The sequence below is a fragment of the Leptodactylus fuscus genome, chromosome 2 (genome assembly GCF_031893055.1).
Source record: "Leptodactylus fuscus isolate aLepFus1 chromosome 2, aLepFus1.hap2, whole genome shotgun sequence".
In the NCBI taxonomy this organism is placed as follows: Eukaryota; Metazoa; Chordata; class Amphibia; order Anura; family Leptodactylidae; genus Leptodactylus; species Leptodactylus fuscus.
Window position 1 is genome coordinate 108230600 of NC_134266.1, and position 21016 is coordinate 108251615.

Consider the following 21016-nt stretch of genomic DNA (forward strand, 5'->3'; position numbering starts at 1 on the left):
GCCATATAGTGCCAGTTTCTGACTGGTAATTCAAAGAATATATTGGGGTTACGTGCACCCACAATTTTTACTACTGGTATACAGTGCCATTGTCTGACTGGGAATTCAAAGAGTATATTGGGAATACAAATACCCTCATTTCTTGCTACTGCCATATAGTGCCAGTGTCTGACTGGGAATTCAAAGAATATATTGGGGTTACGTGCACCCACAATTTTTACTACTGGTATACAGTGCCATTGTCTGACTGGGAATTCAAAGAATATATTGGGGTTATAAATACCCTCATTTCTTGCTACTGCCATATAGTGCCAGTTTCTGACTGGTAATTCAAAGAATATATTGGGGTTACGTGCACCCACAATTTTTACTACTGGTATACAGTGCCATTGTCTGACTGGGAATTCAAAGAGTATATTGGGAATACAAATACCCTCATTTCTTGCTACTGCCATATAGTGCCAGTTTCTGACTGGGAATTCAAAGAATATATTGGGGTTACGTGCACCCACAATTTTTACTACTGGTATACAGTGCCATTGTCTGACTGGGAATTCAAAGAATATATTGGGGTTATAAATACCCTCATTTCTTGCTACTGCCATATAGTGCCAGTTTCTGACTGGTAATTCAAAGAATATATTGGGGTTACGTGCACCCACAATTTTTACTACTGGTATACAGTGCCATTGTCTGACTGGGAATTCAAAGAATATATTGGGAATACAAATACCCTCATTTCTTGCTACTGCCATATAGTGCCAGTTTCTGACTGGGAATTCAAAGAATATATTGGGGTTACGTGCACCCACAATTTTTACTACTGGTATACAGTGCCATTGTCTGACTGGGAATTCAAAGAATATATTGGGGTTATAAATACCCTCATTTCTTGCTACTGCCATATAGTGCCAGTTTCTGACTGGTAATTCAAAGAATATATTGGGGTTACGTGCACCCACAATTTTTACTACTGGTATACAGTGCCATTGTCTGACTGGGAATTCAAAGAGTATATTGGGAATACAAATACCCTCATTTCTTGCTACTGCCATATAGTGCCAGTTTCTGACTGGGAATTCAAAGAATATATTGGGGTTACGTGCACCCACAATTTTTACTACTGGTATACAGTGCCATTGTCTGACTGGGAATTCAAAGAATATATTGGGGTTATAAATACCCTCATTTCTTGCTACTGCCATATAGTGCCAGTTTCTGACTGGTAATTCAAAGAATATATTGGGGTTACGTGCACCCACAATTTTTACTACTGGTATACAGTGCCATTGTCTGACTGGGAATTCAAAGAGTATATTGGGAATACAAATACCCTCATTTCTTGCTACTGCCATATAGTGCCAGTTTCTGACTGGTAATTCAAAGAATATATTGGGGTTACGTGCACCCACAATTTTTACTACTGGTATACAGTGCCATTGTCTGACTGGGAATTCAAAGAATATATTGGGGTTATAAATACCCTCATTTCTTGCTACTGCCATATAGTGCCAGTTTCTGACTGGTAATTCAAAGAATATATTGGGGTTACGTGCACCCACAATTTTTACTACTGGTATACAGTGCCATTGTCTGACTGGGAATTCAAAGAGTATATTGGGAATACAAATACCCTCATTTCTTGCTACTGCCATATAGTGCCAGTGTCTGACTGGGAATTCAAAGAATATATTGGGGTTACGTGCACCCACAATTTTTACTACTGGTATACAGTGCCATTGTCTGACTGGGAATTCAAAGAATATATTGGGGTTATAAATACCCTCATTTCTTGCTACTGCCATATAGTGCCAGTTTCTGACTGGTAATTCAAAGAATATATTGGGGTTACGTGCACCCACAATTTTTACTACTGGTATACAGTGCCATTGTCTGACTGGGAATTCAAAGAGTATATTGGGAATACAAATACCCTCATTTCTTGCTACTGCCATATAGTGCCAGTTTCTGACTGGGAATTCAAAGAATATATTGGGGTTACGTGCACCCACAATTTTTACTACTGGTATACAGTGCCATTGTCTGACTGGGAATTCAAAGAATATATTGGGGTTATAAATACCCTCATTTCTTGCTACTGCCATATAGTGCCAGTTTCTGACTGGTAATTCAAAGAATATATTGGGGTTACGTGCACCCACAATTTTTACTACTGGTATACAGTGCCATTGTCTGACTGGGAATTCAAAGAGTATATTGGGAATACAAATACCCTCATTTCTTGCTACTGCCATATAGTGCCAGTTTCTGACTGGTAATTCAAAGAATATATTGGGGTTACGTGCACCCACAATTTTTACTACTGGTATACAGTGCCATTGTCTGACTGGGAATTCAAAGAATATATTGGGGTTATAAATACCCTCATTTCTTGCTACTGCCATATAGTGCCAGTTTCTGACTGGTAATTCAAAGAATATATTGGGGTTACGTGCACCCACAATTTTTACTACTGGTATACAGTGCCATTGTCTGACTGGGAATTCAAAGAGTATATTGGGAATACAAATACCCTCATTTCTTGCTACTGCCATATAGTGCCAGTGTCTGACTGGGAATTCAAAGAATATATTGGGGTTACGTGCACCCACAATTTTTACTACTGGTATACAGTGCCATTGTCTGACTGGGAATTCAAAGAATATATTGGGGTTATAAATACCCTCATTTCTTGCTACTGCCATATAGTGCCAGTTTCTGACTGGTAATTCAAAGAATATATTGGGGTTACGTGCACCCACAATTTTTACTACTGGTATACAGTGCCATTGTCTGACTGGGAATTCAAAGAATATATTGGGAATACAAATACCCTCATTTCTTGTTACTGCCATATAGTGCCAGTTTCTGACTGGGAATTCAAAGAATATATTGGGGTTACGTGCACCCACAATTTTTACTACTGGTATACAGTGCCATTGTCTGACTGGGAATTCAAAGAATATATTGGGGTTATAAATACCCTCATTTCTTGCTACTGCCATATAGTGCCAGTTTCTGACTGGTAATTCAAAGAATATATTGGGGTTACGTGCACCCACAATTTTTACTACTGGTATACAGTGCCATTGTCTGACTGGGAATTCAAAGAGTATATTGGGAATACAAATACCCTCATTTCTTGCTACTGCCATATAGTGCCAGTTTCTGACTGGGAATTCAAAGAATATATTGGGGTTACGTGCACCCACAATTTTTACTACTGGTATACAGTGCCATTGTCTGACTGGGAATTCAAAGAATATATTGGGGTTATAAATACCCTCATTTCTTGCTACTGCCATATAGTGCCAGTTTCTGACTGGTAATTCAAAGAATATATTGGGGTTACGTGCACCCACAATTTTTACTACTGGTATACAGTGCCATTGTCTGACTGGGAATTCAAAGAGTATATTGGGAATACAAATACCCTCATTTCTTGCTACTGCCATATAGTGCCAGTTTCTGACTGGTAATTCAAAGAATATATTGGGGTTACGTGCACCCACAATTTTTACTACTGGTATACAGTGCCATTGTCTGACTGGGAATTCAAAGAATATATTGGGGTTATAAATACCCTCATTTCTTGCTACTGCCATATAGTGCCAGTTTCTGACTGGTAATTCAAAGAATATATTGGGGTTACGTGCACCCACAATTTTTACTACTGGTATACAGTGCCATTGTCTGACTGGGAATTCAAAGAGTATATTGGGAATACAAATACCCTCATTTCTTGCTACTGCCATATAGTGCCAGTGTCTGACTGGGAATTCAAAGAATATATTGGGGTTACGTGCACCCACAATTTTTACTACTGGTATACAGTGCCATTGTCTGACTGGGAATTCAAAGAATATATTGGGGTTATAAATACCCTCATTTCTTGCTACTGCCATATAGTGCCAGTTTCTGACTGGTAATTCAAAGAATATATTGGGGTTACGTGCACCCACAATTTTTACTACTGGTATACAGTGCCATTGTCTGACTGGGAATTCAAAGAGTATATTGGGAATACAAATACCCTCATTTCTTGCTACTGCCATATAGTGCCAGTTTCTGACTGGGAATTCAAAGAATATATTGGGGTTACGTGCACCCACAATTTTTACTACTGGTATACAGTGCCATTGTCTGACTGGGAATTCAAAGAATATATTGGGGTTATAAATACCCTCATTTCTTGCTACTGCCATATAGTGCCAGTTTCTGACTGGTAATTCAAAGAATATATTGGGGTTACGTGCACCCACAATTTTTACTACTGGTATACAGTGCCATTGTCTGACTGGGAATTCAAAGAGTATATTGGGAATACAAATACCCTCATTTCTTGCTACTGCCATATAGTGCCAGTTTCTGACTGGTAATTCAAAGAATATATTGGGGTTACGTGCACCCACAATTTTTACTACTGGTATACAGTGCCATTGTCTGACTGGGAATTCAAAGAATATATTGGGGTTATAAATACCCTCATTTCTTGCTACTGCCATATAGTGCCAGTTTCTGACTGGTAATTCAAAGAATATATTGGGGTTACGTGCACCCACAATTTTTACTACTGGTATACAGTGCCATTGTCTGACTGGGAATTCAAAGAGTATATTGGGAATACAAATACCCTCATTTCTTGCTACTGCCATATAGTGCCAGTGTCTGACTGGGAATTCAAAGAATATATTGGGGTTACGTGCACCCACAATTTTTACTACTGGTATACAGTGCCATTGTCTGACTGGGAATTCAAAGAATATATTGGGGTTATAAATACCCTCATTTCTTGCTACTGCCATATAGTGCCAGTTTCTGACTGGTAATTCAAAGAATATATTGGGGTTACGTGCACCCACAATTTTTACTACTGGTATACAGTGCCATTGTCTGACTGGGAATTCAAAGAATATATTGGGAATACAAATACCCTCATTTCTTGCTACTGCCATATAGTGCCAGTTTCTGACTGGGAATTCAAAGAATATATTGGGGTTACGTGCACCCACAATTTTTACTACTGGTATACAGTGCCATTGTCTGACTGGGAATTCAAAGAATATATTGGGGTTATAAATACCCTCATTTCTTGCTACTGCCATATAGTGCCAGTTTCTGACTGGTAATTCAAAGAATATATTGGGGTTACGTGCACCCACAATTTTTACTACTGGTATACAGTGCCATTGTCTGACTGGGAATTCAAAGAGTATATTGGGAATACAAATACCCTCATTTCTTGCTACTGCCATATAGTGCCAGTTTCTGACTGGGAATTCAAAGAATATATTGGGGTTACGTGCACCCACAATTTTTACTACTGGTATACAGTGCCATTGTCTGACTGGGAATTCAAAGAATATATTGGGGTTATAAATACCCTCATTTCTTGCTACTGCCATATAGTGCCAGTTTCTGACTGGTAATTCAAAGAATATATTGGGGTTACGTGCACCCACAATTTTTACTACTGGTATACAGTGCCATTGTCTGACTGGGAATTCAAAGAGTATATTGGGAATACAAATACCCTCATTTCTTGCTACTGCCATATAGTGCCAGTTTCTGACTGGTAATTCAAAGAATATATTGGGGTTACGTGCACCCACAATTTTTACTACTGGTATACAGTGCCATTGTCTGACTGGGAATTCAAAGAATATATTGGGGTTATAAATACCCTCATTTCTTGCTACTGCCATATAGTGCCAGTTTCTGACTGGTAATTCAAAGAATATATTGGGGTTACGTGCACCCACAATTTTTACTACTGGTATACAGTGCCATTGTCTGACTGGGAATTCAAAGAGTATATTGGGAATACAAATACCCTCATTTCTTGCTACTGCCATATAGTGCCAGTGTCTGACTGGGAATTCAAAGAATATATTGGGGTTACGTGCACCCACAATTTTTACTACTGGTATACAGTGCCATTGTCTGACTGGGAATTCAAAGAGTATATTGGGAATACAAATACCCTCATTTCTTGCTACTGCCATATAGTGCCAGTGTCTGACTGGGAATTCAAAGAATATATTGGGGTTACGTGCACCCACAATTTTTACTACTGGTATACAGTGCCAATTTCTAACTAGGAATTCAAAATGCGCAAGGCTCCCGGAAAGGGACGTGGACGAGGCCGTGGGCGAGGTCGGGGGAATGGTTCTGGGGAGCAAGGTAGCAGTGAAGCCACAGGGCGTCCCGTGCCTACTCCTGTGGGGCAGCAAGCATTGCGCCACTCCACAGTGCCAGGGTTGCTTGCCACATTAACTAAACTGCAGGGTACAAACCTTAGTAGGCCCGAGAACCAGGAACAGGTCTTGCAATGGCTGTCAGAGAACGCTTACAGCACATTGTCCAGCAGCCAGTCAGACTCTGCCTCCTCTCCTCCTATTACCCAACAGTCTTGTCTTCCTTCCTCCCAAAATTCCGAAGCTTTACAGAACAATAACCCAAACTGTCCCTGCTCCCCAGAGCTGTTCTCCGCTCCTTTCATTGTCCCTCAACCTGCCTCTCCACGTCACGATTCCACGAACCTAACAGAGGAGCATCTGTGTCCAGATGCTCAAACACTAGAGTCTCCTCCATCTCCGTTCGATTTGGTGGTGGATGACCAGCAACCCACCCTCATCGACGATGATGTGACGCAGTTGCCGTCAGGGCATCCAGTTGACTGGCGCATTGTGCGGGAGGAGGAGATGAGACAGGAGTTGGAAGAGGAAGTGGTGGATGATGAGGACACTGACCCGACCTGGACAGGGGGGATGTCAAGCGGGGAAAGTAGTGTGGATGTTGAGGCAGGTGCAGCACCAAAAAGGGTAGCTAGAGGCAGAGGCAGAGGTCAGCAGCTTAGGCGAAGCCAGGCCACACCCGGAATCTCCCAAGATGTTCCAGTTCGTACCCAGCCCCGAAAAACTCCCACCTCGAGGGCACGTTTCTCGAAGGTGTGGAGTTTTTTCAAGGAATGCGCCGAGGACAGATATAGTGTTGTCTGCACAATTTGCCTCTCGAAATTGATTAGGGGCTCTGAGAAGAGCAACCTGTCCACCACTTCAATGCGCCGTCATTTGGAATCCAAGCACTGGAATCAGTGGCAGGCAGCAACGGCAGGACAAAGGCCGCCTGCCGTTCACGCCACTGCCACTGCCTCTGCCTCTGCCACTGCCACTGCTGACTGTGCTGGCGATGCACTCCAGAGGACGAGCCAGGACACCACTTCATCTGCCTCCGCCACTTTGTTGACTTCTACCTCATCCTCCCCTGGTCCTGTCTTATCTCCTTCTCCTGCACCATCAAAGGCACCATCAGGCGTTTCTTTACAACAACCCACCATCTCTCAGACATTGGAGCGGCGGCAGAAATACACTGCTAACCACCCACACGCGCAAGCCTTGAACGCCAACATCGCTAAACTGCTGGCCCAGGAGATGTTGGCGTTCCGGCTTGTTGAAACTCCCGCCTTCCTGGACCTGATGGCAACTGCGGCACCTCGCTATGCCGTCCCTAGCCGTCACTACTTCTCCCGGTGTGCCGTCCCCGCCTTGCACCAGCACGTGTCACTCAACATCAGGCGGGCCCTTAGTTCCGCGCTTTGCACAAAGGTCCACTTGACCACCGACGCGTGGACAAGTGCATGCGGACAGGGACGCTACATTTCACTGACGGCACACTGGGTAAATGTAGTTGAGGCTGGGACTGCTTCCCAAACTGGCCCGGTGTACCTCGTCTCCCCGCCTAACATTCCTGGCAGGGACACGAGAAGAACACCCCCCTCCTCCTCCTCCTCTACCGCCTCCTCCTCCGCCTCCTCCTCCGCCACCGCCTCCTCCTCCGCTGTTAGATTGACCCCAGCTACGAGTTGGAAACGTTGCAGCACTGGCGTTGGTAGACGTCAGCAGGCTGTGCTGAAGCTGATCAGCTTGGGGGACAGACAGCACACTGCCTCCGAGGTGAGGGATGCCCTCCTCGATGAGACGGCAATATGGTTTGAGCCGCTGCACCTGGGCCCAGGCATGGTCGTTTGTGATAACGGCCGGAACCTGGTAGCAGCTCTGGAGCTTGCCGGACTCCAACATGTTCCATGCCTGGCCCACGTCTTCAACCTAGTGGTGCAACGTTTCCTAAAGAGCTACCCCAATGTTCCAGAGCTACTGGTGAAAGTGCGGCGCATGTGCGCCCACTTTCGCAAGTCGACAGTAGCCGCTGCTAGCTTAAAATCTCTCCAGCAACGCCTGCATGTGCCACAACACCGGCTTTTGTGCGACGTCCCCACACGCTGGAACTCAACGTTTCAGATGTTGAATAGAGTGGTTGAGCAGCAGAGACCTTTGATGGAATACCAGCTACAAAACCCTAGGGTGCCACAAAGTCAGCTGCCTCAGTTTCACATCCATGAGTGGCCATGGATGAGAGACCTTTGTGACATCCTACGGGTCTTTGAGGAGTCCACAAGGAGGGTGAGCTCTGAGGATGCGATGGTGAGCCTTACAATCCCGCTCTTGTGTGTTCTGAGAGAATCCCTGATTGACATCAGGGATAACTCAGATCACACAGAGGAGTTAGGGATAGCATCCGATCCGTCACAGCTGGAGAGTAGGTCCACACATCTGTCCGCTTCACTGCGTTTAATGGAGGAGGAGGAGGAGGAGGAGGAGGAGGAAGAAGAGTTGTCCGATGATGTGATGGTGATACAGGAGGCTTCCGGGCAACTTCGAATCGTCCCATTGTTGCAGCGCGGATGGGTAGACATGGAGGATGAGGAGGAAATGGAGATTGAACTTTCCGGTGGGGCCAGAGGAGTCATGCCAACTAACACTGTGGCAGACATGGCTGAGTTCATGTTGGGGTGCTTTACAACCGACAAGCGTATTGTCAAAATCATGGAGGACAACCAGTACTGGATCTTTGCTATCCTTGACCCCCGGTATAAAAACAACATCTCGTCTTTTATTCCGGTAGAGGGGAGGGCCAATCGCATCAATGCTTGCCACAGGCAATTGGTGCAGAATATGATGGAGATGTTTCCAGCATGTGACAGTGGCGGCAGGGAGGGCAGTTCCTCCAGTAGGCAACCAAGTTCTCACCGGTCCACACAAACGAGGGGCACACTGTCTAAGGTCTGGGACACCTTGATGGCACCCCCTCGCCAAAGTGCCGCCACGGAGGGTCCTAGTGTCACCAGGCGTGAGAAGTATAGGCGCATGTTGCGGGAATACCTTTCCGACCACAGCCCTGTCCTCTCCGACCCCTCTGCGCCCTACACGTATTGGGTGTCGAAGTTGGACCTGTGGCTTGAACTTGCCCTATATGCCTTGGAGGTGCTGTCCTGTCCTGCCGCCAGCGTCCTATCTGAGAGGGTGTTCAGTGCAGCCGGTGGCATCATCACTGACAAGCGCACCCGTCTGTCAGCTGAGAGTGCCGACCGGCTCACTTTGATAAAAATGAACCACCACTGGATAGAGCCTTCATTTTTGTGCCCACCTGTGTAAAGCACCCCAACATGAAACTCCATGTCTGTACTCAACCTCTCCAATTCCTCCGCATCCTCATACTCATCCACCATAAGCGTTGCACAATTCTGCTAATACTAGGCTCCCTCCAACATGATTTCCCCCAACTCTGCTGGTTAGAGGCTCCCTCCACCCTGATTTCCACCAACTCTGCTGGTTAGAGGCTCCCTCCACCCTGCTTTCCCACAACTCTGCTGGTTAGAGGCTCCTTCCACCATGAATTTGCCCAAACTGGGCTGTTTAGAGGCTCCCTCCACCATGAATTGGTCCAAACTGGGCTGGTTAGAGGCTCCCTCCACCATTAATTGGTCCAAACTGGGCTGGTTAGAGGCTCCCTCCACCATGAATTTGCCCAAACTGGGCTGTTTAGAGGCTCCCTCCACCATGAATTTGCCCAAACTGGGCTGTTTAGAGGCTCCCTCCACCATGAATTGGTCCAAACTGGGTTTTTTAGAGGCTCCCTCCACCATGAATTGGTCCAAACTGGGGTGGTTAGAGGCTCCCTCCACCATTAATTGGTCCAAACTGGGCTGGTTAGAGGCTCCCTCCACCATGAATTGGTCCAAACTGGGCTGGTTAGAGGCTCCCTCCACCATGAATTGGTCCAAACTGGGGTGGTTAGAGGCTCCCTCCACCATTAATTGGTCCAAACTGGGCTGGTTAGAGGCTCCCTCCACCATTAATTGGTCCAAACTGGGCTGGTTAGAGGCTCCCTCCACCATGAATTTGCCCAAACTGGGCTGTTTAGAGGCTCCCTCCACCATTAATTGGTCCAAACTGGGCTGGTTAGAGGCTCCCTCCACAATTAATTGGTCCAAACTGGGCTAATTAGAGGCTCCCTCCACCATGAATTGGTCCAAACTGGGTTTTTTAGAGGCTCCCTCCACCATGAATTTGCCCAAACTGGGCTGTTTAGAGGCTCCCTCCACCATGAATTGGTCCAAACTGGGCTGGTTAGAGGCTCCCTCCACCATGAATTTCCCAAAACTTGGCTGTTTAGAGGCTCCCTCCACCATTAATTGGTCCAAACTGGGCTGGTTAGAGGCTCCCTCCACCATGAATTGGTCCAAACTGGGGTTTTTAGAGGCTCCCTCCACCATGAATTGGTCCAAACTTGGCTGTTTAGAGGCTCCCTCCACCATGAATTGGTCCAAACTGGGGTGGTTAGAGGCTCCCTCCACCATTAATTGGTCCAAACTGGGCTGGTTAGAGGCTCCCTCCACCATGAATTGGTCCAAACTGGGCTGGTTAGAGGCTCCCTCCACCATGAATTTGCCCAAACTGGGCTGTTTAGAGGCTCCCTCCACCATGAATTTGCCCAAACTGGGCTGGTTAGAGGCTCCCTCCACCATGAATTGGTCCAAACGGGTTTTTAGAGGCTCCCTTCACCATGAATTGGTCCAAACTTGGCTGTTTAGAGGCTCCCTCCACCATGAATTGGTCCAAACTGGGGTGGTTAGAGGCTCCCTCCACCATTAATTGGTCCAAACTGGGCTGGTTAGAGGCTCCCTCCACCATTAATTGGTCCAAACTGGGCTGGTTAGAGGCTCCCTCCACCATGAATTGGTCCAAACTGGGGTTTTTAGAGGCTCCCTCCACCATGAATTGGTCCAAACTTGGCTGTTTAGAGGCTCCCTCCACCATTAATTGGTCCAAACTGGGCTGGTTAGAGGCTCCCTCCACCATGAATTGGTCCAAACTGGGTTTTTTAGAGGCTCCCTCCACCATGAATTTGCCCAAACTGGGCTGTTTAGAGGCTCCCTCCACCATGAATTGGTCCAAACTGGGTTTTTTAGAGGCTCCCTCCACCATGAATTGGTCCAAACTGGGCTGGTTAGAGGCTCCCTCCACCATGAATTGGTCCAAACTGGGGTGGTTAGAGGCTCCCTCCACCATTAATTGGTCCAAACTGGGCTGGTTAGAGGCTCCCTCCACCATTAATTGGTCCAAACTGGGCTGGTTAGAGGCTCCCTCCACCATGAATTTGCCCAAACTGGGCTGTTTAGAGGCTCCCTCCACCATTAATTGGTCCAAACTGGGCTGGTTAGAGGCTCCCTCCACAATTAATTGGTCCAAACTGGGCTAATTAGAGGCTCCCTCCACCATGAATTGGTCCAAACTGGGTTTTTTAGAGGCTCCCTCCACCATGAATTTGCCCAAACTGGGCTGTTTAGAGGCTCCCTCCACCATGAATTGGTCCAAACTGGGCTGGTTAGAGGCTCCCTCCACCATGAATTTCCCAAAACTTGGCTGTTTAGAGGCTCCCTCCACCATTAATTGGTCCAAACTGGGCTGGTTAGAGGCTCCCTCCACCATGAATTGGTCCAAACTGGGCTGGTTAGAGGCTCCCTCCACCATTAATTGGTCCAAACTGGGCTGGTTAGAGGCTCCCTCCACCATGAATTTGCCCAAACTGGGCTGGTTAGAGGCTCCCTCCACCATGAATTGGTCCAAACTGGGTTTTTTAGAGGCTCCCTCCACCATGAATTTGCCCAAACTGGGCTGGTTAGAGGCTCCCTCCACCATGAATTGGTCCAAACTGGGCTGGTTAGAGGCTCCCTCCACCATGAATTTGCCCAAACTGGGCTGTTTAGAGGCTCCCTCCACCATTAATTGGTCCAAACTGGGCTGGTTAGAGGCTCCCTCCACCATGAATTTGCCCAAACTGGGCTGTTTAGAGGCTCCCTCCACCATGAATTGGTCCAAACTGGGTTTTTTAGAGGCTCCCTCCACCATGAATTGGTCCAAACTGGGCTGGTTAGAGGCTCCCTCCACCATGAATTTCCCAAAACTTGGCTGTTTAGAGGCTCCCTCCACCATTAATTGGTCCAAACTGGGCTGGTTAGAGGCTCCCTCCACCATGAATTGGTCCAAACTGGGGTTTTTAGAGGCTCCCTCCACCATGAATTGGTCCAAACTTGGCTGTTTAGAGGCTCCCTCCACCATGAATTGGTCCAAACTGGGGTGGTTAGAGGCTCCCTCCACCATTAATTGGTCCAAACTGGGCTGGTTAGAGGCTCCCTCCACCATTAATTGGTCCAAACTGGGCTGGTTAGAGGCTCCCTCCACCATGAATTTGCCCAAACTGGGCTGTTTAGAGGCTCCCTCCACCATGAATTTGCCCAAACTGGGCTGGTTAGAGGCTCCCTCCACCATGAATTGGTCCAAACGGGTTTTTAGAGGCTCCCTTCACCATGAATTGGTCCAAACTTGGCTGTTTAGAGGCTCCCTCCACCATGAATTGGTCCAAACTGGGGTGGTTAGAGGCTCCCTCCACCATTAATTGGTCCAAACTGGGCTGGTTAGAGGCTCCCTCCACCATTAATTGGTCCAAACTGGGCTGGTTAGAGGCTCCCTCCACCATGAATTGGTCCAAACTGGGGTTTTTAGAGGCTCCCTCCACCATGAATTGGTCCAAACTTGGCTGTTTAGAGGCTCCCTCCACCATTAATTGGTCCAAACTGGGCTGGTTAGAGGCTCCCTCCACCATGAATTGGTCCAAACTGGGTTTTTTAGAGGCTCCCTCCACCATGAATTTGCCCAAACTGGGCTGTTTAGAGGCTCCCTCCACCATGAATTGGTCCAAACTGGGTTTTTTAGAGGCTCCCTCCACCATGAATTGGTCCAAACTGGGCTGGTTAGAGGCTCCCTCCACCATGAATTGGTCCAAACTGGGGTGGTTAGAGGCTCCCTCCACCATTAATTGGTCCAAACTGGGCTGGTTAGAGGCTCCCTCCACCATTAATTGGTCCAAACTGGGCTGGTTAGAGGCTCCCTCCACCATGAATTTGCCCAAACTGGGCTGTTTAGAGGCTCCCTCCACCATTAATTGGTCCAAACTGGGCTGGTTAGAGGCTCCCTCCACAATTAATTGGTCCAAACTGGGCTAATTAGAGGCTCCCTCCACCATGAATTGGTCCAAACTGGGTTTTTTAGAGGCTCCCTCCACCATGAATTTGCCCAAACTGGGCTGTTTAGAGGCTCCCTCCACCATGAATTGGTCCAAACTGGGCTGGTTAGAGGCTCCCTCCACCATGAATTTCCCAAAACTTGGCTGTTTAGAGGCTCCCTCCACCATTAATTGGTCCAAACTGGGCTGGTTAGAGGCTCCCTCCACCATGAATTGGTCCAAACTGGGCTGGTTAGAGGCTCCCTCCACCATTAATTGGTCCAAACTGGGCTGGTTAGAGGCTCCCTCCACCATGAATTGGTCCAAACTGGGGTTTTTAGAGGCTCCCTCCACCATGAATTGGTCCAAACTTGGCTGTTTAGAGGCTCCCTCCACCATGAATTGGTCCAAACTGGGGTGGTTAGAGGCTCCCTCCACCATTAATTGGTCCAAACTGGGCTGGTTAGAGGCTCCCTCCACCATTAATTGGTCCAAACTGGGCTGGTTAGAGGCTCCCTCCACCATGAATTTGCCCAAACTGGGCTGTTTAGAGGCTCCCTCCACCATGAATTTGCCCAAACTGGGCTGGTTAGAGGCTCCCTCCACCATGAATTGGTCCAAACGGGTTTTTAGAGGCTCCCTTCACCATGAATTGGTCCAAACTTGGCTGTTTAGAGGCTCCCTCCACCATGAATTGGTCCAAACTGGGGTGGTTAGAGGCTCCCTCCACCATTAATTGGTCCAAACTGGGCTGGTTAGAGGCTCCCTCCACCATTAATTGGTCCAAACTGGGCTGGTTAGAGGCTCCCTCCACCATGAATTGGTCCAAACTGGGGTTTTTAGAGGCTCCCTCCACCATGAATTGGTCCAAACTTGGCTGTTTAGAGGCTCCCTCCACCATTAATTGGTCCAAACTGGGCTGGTTAGAGGCTCCCTCCACCATGAATTGGTCCAAACTGGGTTTTTTAGAGGCTCCCTCCACCATGAATTTGCCCAAACTGGGCTGTTTAGAGGCTCCCTCCACCATGAATTGGTCCAAACTGGGTTTTTTAGAGGCTCCCTCCACCATGAATTGGTCCAAACTGGGCTGGTTAGAGGCTCCCTCCACCATGAATTGGTCCAAACTGGGGTGGTTAGAGGCTCCCTCCACCATTAATTGGTCCAAACTGGGCTGGTTAGAGGCTCCCTCCACCATTAATTGGTCCAAACTGGGCTGGTTAGAGGCTCCCTCCACCATGAATTTGCCCAAACTGGGCTGTTTAGAGGCTCCCTCCACCATTAATTGGTCCAAACTGGGCTGGTTAGAGGCTCCCTCCACAATTAATTGGTCCAAACTGGGCTAATTAGAGGCTCCCTCCACCATGAATTGGTCCAAACTGGGTTTTTTAGAGGCTCCCTCCACCATGAATTTGCCCAAACTGGGCTGTTTAGAGGCTCCCTCCACCATGAATTGGTCCAAACTGGGCTGGTTAGAGGCTCCCTCCACCATGAATTTCCCAAAACTTGGCTGTTTAGAGGCTCCCTCCACCATTAATTGGTCCAAACTGGGCTGGTTAGAGGCTCCCTCCACCATGAATTGGTCCAAACTGGGCTGGTTAGAGGCTCCCTCCACCATTAATTGGTCCAAACTGGGCTGGTTAGAGGCTCCCTCCACCATGAATTTGCCCAAACTGGGCTGGTTAGAGGCTCCCTCCACCATGAATTGGTCCAAACTGGGTTTTTTAGAGGCTCCCTCCACCATGAATTTGCCCAAACTGGGCTGGTTAGAGGCTCCCTCCACCATGAATTGGTCCAAACTGGGCTGGTTAGAGGCTCCCTCCACCATGAATTTGCCCAAACTGGGCTGTTTAGAGGCTCCCTCCACCATTAATTGGTCCAAACTGGGCTGGTTAGAGGCTCCCTCCACCATGAATTTGCCCAAACTGGGCTGTTTAGAGGCTCCCTCCACCATGAATTGGTCCAAACTGGGTTTTTTAGAGGCTCCCTCCACCATGAATTGGTCCAAACTGGGCTGGTTAGAGGCTCCCTCCACCATGAATTTCCCAAAACTTGGCTGTTTAGAGGCTCCCTCCACCATGAATTGGTCCAAACTGGGCTGGTTAGAGGCTCCCTCCACCATGAATTTCCCAAAACTTGGCTGTTTAGAGGCTCCCTCCACCATGAATTGGTCCAAACTGGGCTGGTTAGAGGCTCCCTCCACCATTAATTGGTCCAAACTGGGCTGGTTAGAGGCTCCCTCCACCATGAATTGGTCCAAACTGGGTTTTTTAGAGGCTCCCTCCACCATGAATTTGCCCAAACTGGGCTGTTTAGAGGCTCCCTCCACCATGAATTGGTTCAAACTGGGCTGGTTAGAGGCTCCCTCCACCATTAATTGGTCCAAACTGGGCTGGTTAGAGGCTCCCTCCACCATTAATTGGTCCAAACTGGGCTGGTTAGAGGCTCCCTCCACCATGAATTTGCCCAAACTGGGCTGGTTAGAGGCTCCCTCCACCATGAATTGGTCCAAACTGGGTTTTTTAGAGGCTCCCTCCACCATGAATTTGCCCAAACTGGGCTGGTTAGAGGCTCCCTCCACCATGAATTGGTCCAAACTGGGGTTTTTAGAGGCTCCCTCCACCATGAATTGGTCCAAACTGGGGTTTTTAGAGGCTCCCTCCACCATGAATTTGCCCAAACTCTGCTGGTTAGAGGCTCAATCCACCCTGATTTTCAAAACAAATGTTGGTGCCAACCTCAACTTACTACAAGGGCCAAATTCACTGCTGGTGACAAGCTCTCCTCACTGCAAGTGCCAAATACACATGTTTCAAGGTGTTTTCCTACTGTCAGAGAGGTGGTATTGAGTGTGTAAAGTGTGTAGTTGTTAGGCTGTGATGTTGGGGTAATAGAGGGTCTTTGGTGTGTTAGATGCCCCCAGACATGCTTCCCCTGCTGTCCCAGTGTCATTCCAGAGGTGTTGGCATCATTTCCTGGGGTGTCATAGTGGACTTGGTGACCCTCCAGACACGGATTTGGGTTTCCCCCTTAACGAGTATCTGTTCCCCATAGACTATAATGGGGTTCGAAACCCGTTCGAACACACGAACATTGAGCGGCTGTTCGAATCGAATTTCGAACCTCGAACATTTTAGTGTTCGCTCATCTCTATTTAGGACACATAAATTTGCTTCCTGCTGTGGCTTCAACTGGCATGAATAAGAGGAAGTGTAAATGTTTGGCATCCATTGTTCAGCTGTCCCTTCTCAGTGTAGTCTGGATTTATTTTTCACATATTGCTGATGATTGCTGAAATGTGTGTCTTTGTAAGCACAAAGGTCAGTCAATGTAGTGGAAAAATAGTGTATTTTTTTATCAGAATGCTCCATTTCTCCAGGTATTCACTCATTTCTATAGTTTGTGAGCTTGCCCAAGCTTGTTTCAATTGTAGCTTTTGGTTTTCGGGCTCCTAATTATTCAATTGTATTAATGACTGAGTTGATTTTTCTGAAATATCTGACTATAAATTAAGGATTGATGTAAACGATAGCAAGTGAACTGGTAAATTTATCATCTTACACATGTTCCATGTTATACAGTGATTGCTAGATTAAAACGACAGCCTAAGGCTAGATTTACACAACAGTGAATGCTGACCGTGTGACACCTTTTTTTTTTTTTGGGGGGGGGTTTAATAGATGTCACCTGGCAACATTAATTTCACTATGGGCGAATGGGGGCTATTCTCATGACCGTTATTTTGTCAATCTGTTGTTATGGATCGCCAAAATATAGGTCATGTCCTATTTTGGGGCATTTTCAGAAACCCCGCTTTACACTGAATTGAATGGAGGATCCGAGAAAATGGTGCCACACGGCGGGGGTAAAGACTGCCATGAATAATTTTTTTTCCCAGTTTTTGCACCTCTGAATGTAGTCTTAGGCCAGAAGTAGGTCCAAAATAGAAAAGATGTCCATATGCTTCCATTATTAGATTACTCTCTTTATGTTCCTCGCTTGGTTTTACTTTAAAATACTGATGTAAAATACTGACAAAGTGATACAGGGCAGCCTCAGTCTGACATAGTCATAATAACTCGCGACAATTTTCTGGTGTGAGTAATATTGGAGATATATGGCAGTTATTGAGGCTGGAATATAAAATACCAATCTTAATAAATCTGCCCCAATATATTTAACTAACTGCATTACTTAAGCATACAAAAGTGCATGATATTACCTCACTTAACCAAGATATTGGACATGCTGCAGAGTCAGACATTGTAGCGATGCCTTTGCTCACATGAGGAATTCCATCATCTCATACAATAATACTGCAAATATACACAGTGAGTGATAGTGGAGCAATCAAGGGGCACATCCCTACACCATACAATCAGTGCAGTGCAACCAGGAACTCTGAGCCTCCTTCATGAGGTCTTGCTGGACCCAGAACAGTATCCCAGATCCCTACTTCAGAAACCTCCTCCTGGGGCCATTGAGAATAACACATCCTATGTTGCATTTTTTTCATGTACTCCATAAATTTAGCACCCAAAAAACCATGTGGTGTAAATACCGACTTAGAAGCAGTGATAGAAGAACATATTTACCCCATGCATTTCCTTAAACATGGTACTGCAGTAAACATAATGAAAAATAATAAAGTAATTCTCCTTAATGTAATTAATAAAAAGAAAAAACAACCATTATGTGAAAAAATTTTTTTTGTGTATATATATATATATATATATATATATATATATATATCTGCAGTGCATAAGCTAAGATATACTAGACTAGATTTAAAAGCAATTGTCATCTGGTAGTGTTTGATTTTTATATGGAACTTGTTATTTATCTACATGTGCCGCAGCCCCAGCCTGTCAGTGTCCAGAGATAACTCTCAGCCTGCGCTGTGAAGAAGCAGACAGCGGGGATGCCTGGGCGGCCACCTCTCATGATCCGCCCGGCCACGCCCACAGACCCGTCCCGCCCATAGGCCACCCCGCCCCGCCCACAGGCCTGCCCCGGCCCTGGGTAGTCGATCTTAGGGCTTGGTCATTTAAAGAAGTAGCTCACATGCTGTCTGACCTTTGTTTTCAGTACATCCTTATCAAGAACTGTAGGCTTTCTGTTAAATGCATTTCTATGATTTAGAGAAAAGCAAATTAGAACTTAGAGACATCACATTTCTATAACAGAGTAAGCGTTTTACCATTGTATTATTGTATTACAATAAAAGTTATATTTTATGTTGTTTTTTTTTGCATCTGTGACTTAAAGTGTGAAATTAATGTTGAAAATCTGCAACGTAAATTGACATGTTGCTGCTTTAAAATTTGCCTACAAAATTTGTCCACAGTGTATGGATGAGATACAATAAAATTTCCTCCGCTTTGTTGCTACTGTACTATACTGCAGATCTTCCACCTGTGTCATATGGATGGAAAACATGCAGCATATCTAATACCATACCCTAATGTAAAGTTTAGAGTAATGTAGCCTCAAATCTTAATTTATCGCTGTATCTATCATTTCCCCAACCCATTGCCCAAACCCACCGGCTTACTAATTCCAAAAGTGCTGTTTAACTATCTGCAAAGGCTAAAATGGAGGTCCAAAATGGTGTTTGTTCATCAATGGGCCATAGCATCTTGATAATCTTGAAAGCTATAAACTATTAGTGGGTTATATCCGATCTGTTAGTTCAGAATTTTCCATTGGTTTCTCTGCAATTTTTATGTATATTTTATTGCAGTTTCTCTGGTGTCATAGACCTTTATTTATACATAAAGCTGAGTCTACATCATTAACTTCTCAGCAAGTGAATGTGTTACTAGTGTACCTCTCCCCCTGATTTTCTCTACACCCCATTAGTTGCTGCTTTGTGTGCAAAAAAATGGATTTAGTATAATACACACTGAAGTGTAATCCTTATCTCATGTTCTTGAGTTTTCATATCTGCATGTTTCCCTCCTCCTTTCTGGTTAATACATGTCCTAGATTATTCTACAAATGAAGAAATCAAACCAAAATACTGTACAGTTGAATTAGCTGGAAAGACAAAATATACATTTGCTCATAACTAATATGGCATTTTTCTTCTTGTCTTGTCAATGTGTAGTTTTCTTATACAAGTCAATCAATTTAATTTACTTTTTGTATTACTCTTATGAGTTTACTCATTTTTTAGTTTGGATACGTTTTGAAAAGATAAAGATGTTTATGTTTTAGTTACAGCTAAAGAGTTGTCCTGCCTTACTATGATTATTATTATTATTATTATGCTTATTAACCTTACACTAGGTTTACTCGAGTGGTGGCCTAACCGTTGTTCTGTTCTGTAACAAAAGATAGTCGGACCACTTTAATAGTGGTTACACACGGCGCACTATGGACCTCATTGAATATAATGGGGTCCGTTTGGTGTTCATCGGTGTAAAATTGAAACCTGGGGGGGAAAAGGAGTACGTTGCGATGGAATTAGAATTTCATGTAATCATATCAGAAGTCATAGTCACATTATTGATTTTCTGCTGCAATTGTCCCAATACTTCCTGGTTCTTGCATTTCTACTTTTTTGTTGAACGATCATGTCATGACACAGACATATGACCACTGAAACATTCACTGACCTGCTACACAGTGACATGGACCTTTTAAAACTAACTGTTCAGAGCATACTAGTTTTTATGGCTATCCAGTAACTTAAAGTGGCAACTCTACACAGCCATTAACAAACAGCAAGTCATGAACAACAACAAAAAAAAAATTAAACAACATAATAGAAAATGTTGTGGTCACATTATAGCTGGAATGTGTGTCCTTGCTTTAAATGTGGGCAATTCATTCCTGGTTTCAGAAAAACTTTTTGTCATCCGTTTTTAACATCCTGCAGGGACGCCATGGATGGCCGACACTTGGCTTGTTTTGTTCTTTTTCAAGACTAAGATTATTCAGTGTCGGGAAAGCATTTTATAATGGACACAAGTCAGGAGCTTCCTTTTTCTTTTAGTGTGAAAATGCTTTGTATAAAAAGATACCGTTTGACTGATTTGTTCCATTTATCCATTTATATATCGTATTCAGTCCACTATGCTTTGTCCTTTCTAAGGGTATATTACATATGTTGCAGATTTATTAAAGAAATTTATTTCTGCATGACACAGATGGTTTTCTGCAAACCTCATTTCACTGAATGGGACAGTTGCAGAAATTTCAGCAGAGCTATGTGCAACTAACTAGTGAGATTACTACATACAGTGTAAATAACTATTATATTCTTACATAACAAGACTATGGGGCTGTTTTATCTTGGCTTGTACACCAGAAAAATTGTATACAAAAATGACAAAAGTCACAATTATTTTGCACAAGTCAGAATTTAAAAAAAATAAACAAAAAAAAATTAAAAATTGTGTCCTGCAAAGTGGACGTCATGGGACAGAGCCATCTGCTGTGTCAGATTTATCATCATTTGCATCACTTTTATAGCATAAATGATGCCATCAATCTACACCAACAAGGAGTTGCCATAACTTTCTGTTTAGGCGTATGGACCTCAGAAGATGCACCTAATTTATGATGAGGTGTGCACCTTGTCAAGTGCAAACTGGTGTGGAAAATACTA

At 45.2% G+C, this 21016-nt stretch overlaps 1 protein-coding gene across 1 annotated transcript in view; it reads left to right on the forward strand.

Annotated features, from left to right (window-relative positions):
• The window catches only part of ACACA (acetyl-CoA carboxylase alpha), a 290659-nt gene that overhangs the window by 104776 nt on the left and 164867 nt on the right, over positions 1–21016 (forward strand). The gene's annotated exons all lie outside the window — the stretch shown is intronic.